Source organism: Grammomys surdaster, unplaced genomic scaffold, assembly GCF_004785775.1.
Source record: "Grammomys surdaster isolate TR1022 unplaced genomic scaffold, NIH_TR_1.0 63, whole genome shotgun sequence".
Lineage (NCBI taxonomy): Eukaryota > Metazoa > Chordata > Mammalia > Rodentia > Muridae > Grammomys > Grammomys surdaster.
The window spans coordinates 14,691,938-14,700,140 of NW_021604565.1; the positions used below are offsets into that span (position 1 = coordinate 14,691,938).

At 41.4% G+C, this 8,203-nt stretch overlaps 1 pseudogene; it reads right to left on the reverse strand.

Annotated features, from left to right (window-relative positions):
• Window positions 1–1,236: 1,236 nt before the first annotated feature.
• On the reverse strand, window positions 1,237–1,930 carry LOC114620460 (annotated as a pseudogene).
• Window positions 1,931–8,203: the final 6,273 nt, after the last annotated feature.

Sequence of the window (8,203 nt, forward strand, 5' to 3'; positions counted from 1 at the left end):
GAGAGAGAGAGAGAGAGAGAGAGAGAGAGAGAGAGAGAGAGAGAGAGGTGTTTTTCAGAAAAGCAGTTGTCACCTTTCCGGGACGTGTCATCAAAAGAGAAGGAAAATGAACATAAGCTATTTCAGAGCTCTCCTAGGAACAGGAGGAAATTGGGAGACATGCTACTTTTTCTCTGGCTCCTACTGGAGAAATCCTTAGTTCTGGTTATTTTTTGTCTTTGGTGCACCAATCTGTCCACATATGTCAATTGTCTGTTTTTGTTTCATTGTTTGAATTGTTCTGTGTTTCATATTCAAAAGAAAAAATGGTTAAAACTTTATCTGCTGGCTATCCACCCCTTTATTTAGTTTAACTTGTTTTAAAGTCAGTCTCAATTTGCACAGCAGAAACTGAGAAGTTACCCTGCACCTGTATCAAGGAGTCAAGCTCAGCTGGAGAAGCCTTTTCAGGAGCTGATTGTCTGCATAAGCTGCTCTTAAAGGGGCCAGCAGCTTATTGGCTTCCATGATAAGGAAGCTGATGGCTGTTTTTCCTAGAAAAATCTCTGAGACAGTGTTTATTGGGTTCAGCAAGTGACAAGGTGGTTTTCTCTTGAAATACAACTAGAAAAAGCAAGAAAATTTTGTTTAGTTTAAATATATACGATGCTTATCTACTTCAATTTTGTTTTGTAGAGGGAAAAGTTACGGATACTGGGTATATAGAATCCTTTTTAGACATAAAATATTCTTTAGGCTTTCTTTACAAAGACATGGAGGCATGAAGCAAGAATGTGGACAGACTAATTACGGGAACTGGCTAGAATGCAATTTAGCCAGGTGGAACCAAGCTGATAACCATAGTGACAGGGCAAGGCTGAAGTGACAGGGCAGGACTACATTCTTGAGAAAGATAAGCGTACAGAGAGTTTTCACCTGATCCTGACTCATGTAGGTCAGGTTCCTTTGGAATGTTCCACTATTTTTATGTTATACCACCCTAGCAACCCCCTCACCCCTTCCTCATTCCTTGGTTTGTGGTTTTTTCCTTTAAAAACACCTCTCAAACTGGCTGTCAAGGTCAATTCAGCTCCTGCGTGGGCATACGAATTGACCGGCAGCTAGCTGTCACGCCCTAATAAATAACCTCGCAATTGCTCCGGTACATGGTGTCTCGAGCAGATTACTGGGTGGTCGCGACTTTCTGAGACTTGAGAGAGGGTCTCCCCTCTGCGGAGGTCTTCAGTTTCTGACTGGTTTTTTTTTTTTTTTGACTGTCCTAAATTGTTTATTGGATAGGAATTGTACAAATATGTGTATCAGCGGTAACGGTGGAGCTGGAGAGTATTGCGCCTTCTCCAGGCTGCACGGCGAGAACCACCAATAGTATGGTGGAACTTGTGACCCTTTCCAAGGCCACGGCTCTTTCGGCCAGCAGATGTCAGCCCACGCATCTCTCTGTGCTTGTGGACTGGCTTGGTGATCCACTGGGTGTCAGGATTTCTTCTGATAGCTTTATGGAATGGATCAATGAGGATAACCTCAAAAAATTTGTATGTGGAATCTTCACCAACCCAGTAGGAATTCAGGACTCTCAAAGCCCCACAATGGCGCCCAGCTCTCTCCTCAGCAACAGACTGAAGGCTTCGGGCAAATTTCAGCTGGTTAACACCATGGTGGACAGGCTTGCCGTAAGTTGCACCCTTAGGAACCGGGCGTTTGCGACCACCACGGCGGACACGAATCCTGTAAATGACATAACCTTGCTTCGCCTTGTATCCCAGTCTTCGCGCTTTATCAGGCCGGGTGGGGTGGGGAGCCCTGTGCAGCGCAGAGAGCTGGCGGTATTGCCAACAGCGGACCCTCAGAAGAAAGCGCATCACGTCGGACTGCTTCTTCCTCCATAGCTCCTGGATATATTTGTATGCACCCATCTTGGCTCACCTGATGGCTGCCGAAAGGCTTCTGACTGGTTTTAAAAGTATAAATATGTTCTGCATGTCTTGGCTATAGATTGGCTTATAAGTTATTGGGTATGATTAAAAATTTGTAACTTTGTTAATAGAAAGTTGGCTTAAAACTGGTAACTCAGGGTTGGGGTCATTCAGACAACATGTGGCATGAGCCAACCTGGGAAAACAGGTCTCCAAAGATCCTAGAAACTAGACTTTTAAAAGAAAAGATTTAGGGCAGTGTCTCTTTGGCAAGATATTGGAGGTTGCACAGTTCTGTATTCGTGTCCAGGAATTGGCAGCCAAAAACTTTGTAGCATGGGAGTGATGCACTTGGTGTTGATTTTGGAGAGACTAGATTGATTTTTTGCTTTCCAAAGATGTGGTTGCTCTGGTGTTGCAAAGGAAACTTAGAGGTATGGTTGAATTGCCAGTGTTCCATTGGCTGCAGTTTGCACTTCAATCACTGGCTTGGGATTTCTTGTCTCACCCATGTTTGTAGTTGAGAAGAGGATAGAGCAGGTGGAGATGATTGCAAGAGTAATAAAAGATAAAAACAGCTTTAGCACAGTACAGACCTGCTGCCCCTTTTTACACAAGATTTATTGGATGTTTTAAATGTGAAGGTTGGGTCATTTTAAAAATGATTGTCCCAGGAACAAAGGCACTAGTGACTACCTTAGGCCCAGATTAAGAACATTTACATTTGAGTCAATGCAAAGCTCAGAGTGGGCTCAGCAGAAGCTTGTGTGGCATTCCTTTTGTCTTGGTCACCCTGACTAGCCCCTAGGAGCCCCTAGAAAGGTGTTTTCCAGATTTTGTTTATTGCCTTGCTTGTTCTTTGGGGAGGAGGGGTCAGCCTCAGACCTCAAGCGTTCACAACAGGCAGCCATTATAGATTTGGAGGATTGTTTTCATACTGTTTCTTTGTATCCTGGTAACGGAAGGTTTGGATTTGGTGTGTCTGCTTGTAATTTTAAAGAATCTAGGAAGTGATATCATTGGAAACTTTTGCCACAGGGAATGGCCAATAGTCCTTCATTACATAAAAAAAAAAATGTTTCTGCTTTAATACAAAGGGTTAGGACTTTGAATCCTTCAGTGTATATTATTCATTATATGGATTTTTATTAGCTGATCCCTATTAAGGAGTCTTACTGCAAGCCTTTGCTCTCATACAAAGAACTTTAAAATTTTGGGGAGTGCCTGTTGCTTCAGAAAACATTCAAAAGCAGTATCTTTTTCAATATTTGGAACCTCAGTTATATCCTAAGCAGATTGTGGCACAGAAAATACCAATAAGAAAAGATAGTTGGGACTGGAGAGATAGCTCAGTGGTTAACAGCACTGACAGCTCTTCCAGGAGTCCTGAGTTCAATTCCCAGAAACTATATGGTGGTTCACAACTATCTGTAATGGGATCTAGTGCCCTCTTCTGGCTTCAGGTATACATGCAAAAAAAGTGATAGTTTACTTTTGATGATTTTCAAAAGTTGTTAGGAGATATTAATTGGCTAAGACTTCATCTTAAGCTTGCCATAGGAGAACTTGAACCTCTGATATTCTCAAGGGGGAATGCAAATCCTAATTCCCCTGGACAATTAACTGATGAGGGACAAATAACTTTACAAAATGTAGGGGAAATTATTATTAGCCAACAACAGATACATTATACAGACTACTCAATTGTTGGCTGTTCCACAGTGTTTCTTTGGCAAAAGGGATCATTAATATGGATTCACCCTTCTTCATCTGCAAGTAAAGTTTGAAATCCTATTATGAAACTATTAGTATGTTAATTCAGAATTATAGGATAGAATCATGAAAGTATTTTGGATGAAATATTTATTCCTTATTTCAAACACCAACTAAATTGGTTATTGCAGAATACTGATATTTGGCCTATTTCGTGGCAAATTTTTAGACAAATTTGACAATTATTATCCAAAAGACAAGTTGTTGCAATTTTCCTCTATGCATGCTTTTGTATTTCCTGTAAATTTACACATGCAGCCCATAGAAAATGTGTTTACTGTATTTACAGGTGGCTCATCTAATGGGAAGGCAGCATATGTGATTGGATCACATGTTCATTTTCTTGAGTTTCCCCTTACTTCAGCACAAATAATTGAATTGCATGCTGTAGCCACTGTTTTTGAAATGTTGAATAATCAAGCTTTCAATTTGTATACTGATAGCCAATAGCTCATGGTTTACAATTGCTTGAAATTGTTCCTTTTTTAGATACTGCTAATTCTCAAATTTTATAGTTATTTATATAAATACAGCTTAATTTAAGAAACATGTACTGTTCCTTAATTTTATAGGACATTTAAGAGCTCATCCTGGATTGTCTGGACCCCAGGGCAATGCCACAGCAGATTTATATACCAGGCAGATTATAGGCCTTACACAGGAACAATTGGCCATACAATCTCATTCCTTATCATCAAAGTAGTATAGCTTGAGACAATAATTTGGTATTTCTAGAAACTTTGCACGTCAAACTGTAAAAACTTGTTCCCAATGTCCTCAGTTTCTTCATAATGATGTTAATCCTTGAGGACTTACACCTAATCAATTATGGCAAATGGATGTTACTCATTTCTGATTTTGGAAAATTAAAATATGTATATGTGACTTGTCACCTTTTCAGGCTTTCTAGTTGCAACTGCTTTAACAGGAATAGCAACTAATAGTATAATTAGTTATTGCCTACATTATTTTTCTATGCTTGGTGTTCCATATCAGATTAAGACAGATAATGGAGCTGGCTATTACAAGCATGCATTTGAGATGATTTGTTGACAATTTAATATTACCCATACTACTGGGATTCCTTATAATCCTCAAAGACAAGGTATTGTAAAATAGGTATTATGGTCATAACTCTGTGAGTGTGGGAGGAACAGCTACTGGTGCTTCTGTCCTGGTTTTGCAAGGAACTCTGAAAAATTGGCTTTTAAAAACAAAGGAAGAAGAGTTATACCCTCCAAGGCTACCAAAAATCACACCTTACTTTTGTCCTATTTGTTTTCATTTTTTTTTTTTTTTTACAAACTAACGCTAAAGGTCAGTCTGCAGCGGATCGCCACTGGCATCCAGTCACCTCCAGCTCATATGCCAGGGTTAAATGGAGAGACCCCCTAGCTAATACATGGGATGATCTCAACCCTGTTTTAATTTGGGGAAGAGGTTCTGTCTGTGGGTTGGTTTTTTTTTTTGTTGTTTTTTTGTTTTTTTGTTTTTTTTCACAAAAAGAAAATGGAGCTCGATGGTGCCTGAAAGATTGATCTGTCAAGTGGACATGTGCTGTGGATGGCCCAGGCCTTGTATTTTGATGCTAATTCCACTTTCCTGGGAGGGGCTGCAGAGGAGGAGTGAATCAGTACACAGGTGACTTCTAGTGAACCTTCTGCCCACCTTAATCTGTAGAATAAAGGCTGGAGCCAGTGATTGGGCAGAGAAGGGGAGGTGGAGAAATAAAGGTTGGTGGGAAGAGAGAGAAAGGAGGGACGATAACTGGGGAGGAAGACAATGGAGGAGGACGACGAAGAAGGAAGATGACAGAGAAGCAGGAGGTGGGAGGACAATCACGTGGCTTGGAAAACCCGAAAGTTATAAGGGTCTCATAGCTGGGGGATAGAGTAGTGAAGTGGTGAATCTGCCCGATCTAGGCGTGCAGCTTATATTCATAACTATCGAGTTGTGTTTTCTTTTACCAATCGTATCTGGGTTGGGTATTTACTGCTACAGACGTGAATCCTGAGCCTAATGATAACAATACTAATGATGAAGACGGCTCAAAACCCCTATCAGCCAACGAGTTAACCTGGAGCGATTTTTATCAATACTCAAAGCCACTCCCCATATACCTGGTGGCCAGACTTTGTATTTGATCCTTGCCAATTAGCAGTGGGATTAGATACCTGGAAAATTTCCTCCTCCCAACTTTAATTTCTACACTGCTTGGACCATTAGTTATAATCTTGTTGCTTTTAACTTTTGGACCTTGTATCTTAAACAGATTGGTTGCCTTCATACAGGATCACTTTCAGCAAGCTCAGCTACTCACCATGGCAGTTATCCATCACTATGAAGAAACGTATTGAGTGCATGTTCATATGTACTTTGGTCTGAATTCATATGTGGCTTTGGTCTGTATGGGAAAGAGTTGCAATAGCAGGTCCATAGTCAGAGACGGGTAAGCGTGTTCTTGAGCGTCTATCGACTTAAGACAGAGGCAAACATCAATGCTGCTATGTTTGTCCTCCTTGACAGGTAAGAAGGAGCAATATAGACCCTGGCCTAAACCTGGCCACTCTACCCTAGACGGGATTATAAAAAAAACAAGTAAATCTTGTGCCCCCATCAAGCTACTGGTACTGCTCATCTTTAAAAAACTAAAACAGGGGAATTGTGCGCTCCCCCAGCCTGGAGCAGGCTGAATAAGACCTTTTCCACAGTAGACCTTGCCAAAATTAGACCCAGGTAGAGTCATCCACCCTGGCTGTACATACAACTTTCTACAGGAACTTAGAAGAATAGACTGCCCACTGAGCTTGCCTTGCAGCATAATCCAGCTGAAACAAAGGATGGGTTCTATGGGCTTACGCCTATGTATACAAAGTGCTAAATATTAAACTTTGAGCCTTAATCAGAAAACTTTGTCTTGGCTCTATGTTTCTCTCACCCCTCCATCCTTTCATTTCCAGCCCTCCTTTCAGGTGAACCCAGTTTGTCCGTGGCTGCTGGGCAGCTACACTCTGGACTGAGTTGAGCAGCTCTCTGGGCCAAGCTCTCCTGGATCCTTTACATGGTGGCTATGCTTCTCTGTCTTGCACTCTTCTCAGGCATGGCTTCTCTTCTCTCCTCTCTTACTCTCCTCCCAGTCCCAAGCTCAGGAATCCTAAAATCCCACCTCTGACTGTCCCCCCCAGATATTGGCTGTTGGTATCATTATTTACCAATCAGAACCAACTGGGGGCAAGTTCCCAGAAGCTGTGTGCAGACACTCTCATGCAAACAGGTTTTTTGGGGGAACATAATTAGCATTCAAAATACAGGGAGCTACATTGGGGCACAGGAAGCAACTGGGAATAAAACATGGAAGAAGTCATTAACTGGATATCATGTCGGTGTGTCAGGATACATGCATATACAGGATTCAATAATCTCTGTGATTTCCAGCTTCCATCCAGAGTCATGGAGCACACACCCTGAGAATACAGGGGCATCCGTGCCATGTTGACACTCATTTAAACACCTTTCATAGATACCCAGAATTGTATAACCAGTGCCACAATTGTGTTTAGAATTAATGCCATCCTCCCCCAAAGAGATCTCATATCTGTCAGCACTCACTGCTCCATGCCTTAGCCCCTGGTAGTCACTGATTTATTGGTTATATATAGAGAGATTCACCTATTGTGAACACTTCACAGAGATGGAATTGCACAACATATCATGACTGACTTCTTTTACTTAGCATAATGTTTTTCAGGTTCGTTGTTGTTGTGATACATCAATATTCCATTCCCTCTTTTCTTTTCATATTATTATTACCATCATTATCGTCATTATTATTTTACATGGGGTCTTGCTGTGTACCCCTGGCTGGAACTTACTATGTAGAGCAAGTCAGGTTACATTTGTAGAGAATCCACTTGCGCGTGACTTCTGACTGTTGAGATTAAAGGCATGAGCCACCAAGCCTGGGTCCATTTCTTCTCATGAACAAATAGCATTCCCTGCATGGCAGGCATGTTTCGTTTATCCATCTATGTGCTGCCTGACAGGTGGGTTCTTCCCAGGTTTCAGCAGCTGTGGCAGCAATGGTGAACATCTAAGCTGAGCTCATAGCCTAGAGTATTACCTGGGAAGCAGGTAAACAGACTGCCAGTTCTCCATCTCCGGCTCCCAGGCAGCATAGGAGTTCTTATGCCCACCCAACACTATTTGCCTTTAGTTTTAAATTATATTCATAATTTAAATATAAATGTAAACATATTCAGATGTGAAGTGGTGCATTGCTGTGATTTACCCGGTGCTTGGGCTTTGAACTCAGGACCTGGCATGTCCTCAGCAGGCTCTCTCTACCACTAAACTGTATGTTCAGCATAGGAGTTTTCCTTTTGATTTGCATCTATCCCATGACTAATGATATTCATCATCTTCTCATGCACCTTTGGCAAGTATATAGGCATCGTTGGAGAAATATGTATTGAACTGAACCCATTATCGATGGAATTGTTTGTCATTTTATTATCCTG